The sequence below is a fragment of the Nestor notabilis genome, unplaced genomic scaffold (genome assembly GCF_000696875.1).
Source record: "Nestor notabilis isolate BGI_N333 unplaced genomic scaffold, ASM69687v1 scaffold4386, whole genome shotgun sequence".
NCBI lineage: Eukaryota > Metazoa > Chordata > Aves > Psittaciformes > Psittacidae > Nestor > Nestor notabilis.
In genome coordinates, this window is record NW_009932210.1 from 1 (window position 1) to 677 (window position 677).

Consider the following 677-nt stretch of genomic DNA (forward strand, 5'->3'; position numbering starts at 1 on the left):
AGGGAGAGGGGTATGGAGGCTGAGGGGCCTTCCGGACGAGGGTAAGCGGGAGAGGGCCTGCAGGCCGCGAGGCGCTCCGCGCCGGTTTTGGGGCGGTGGTTATCACACACGTCCGTGCGCTTCCCTCCGCTCCTTGTCCGGCTGGAGCGTAGCTCTGGGCGAGCTCTTACTATCAGTAACATAGTGCCGGCGTTTCCGAAGCGCCAGTGATAGTTACAGTGAGAGGGCTGGCGAGGCGGGATCGGGTCCCTCTAGCCCTGTGTCTAAAGGTAACTCGCAGAAGAGCAGGTAAAGCACCTGGCATGCTTAGGTGTCAGTTAACAGGCAGTGGACAGCTCCCATCAGAGGTTATTTGCAACACGTGGAAGGAAATGACATTATTTTAGAGGCGTTTACAGTATTTCAACACTGAGTGGAAGCGTATTTATTGAGAGATGAGCCTACGAAGTCATTGCAGGTACAAGTAGCCCAAAGTAAGTTCTATTTCTTAAATGATTCACTCGTTCCATTGTGAGGAGATCCAGACCCTTCAGACTCCTACCCGAAAGTCATGGGCTGTTGTTTCATTTTTCTTTATCTGATTTAATATTTTAATGAAAATGGGGTGGATTTTTTGGATAGTTTGTTTTTTCCCAGTTGCTACTCATGCAAGTAACATTTAATAGTCTGTATAACAG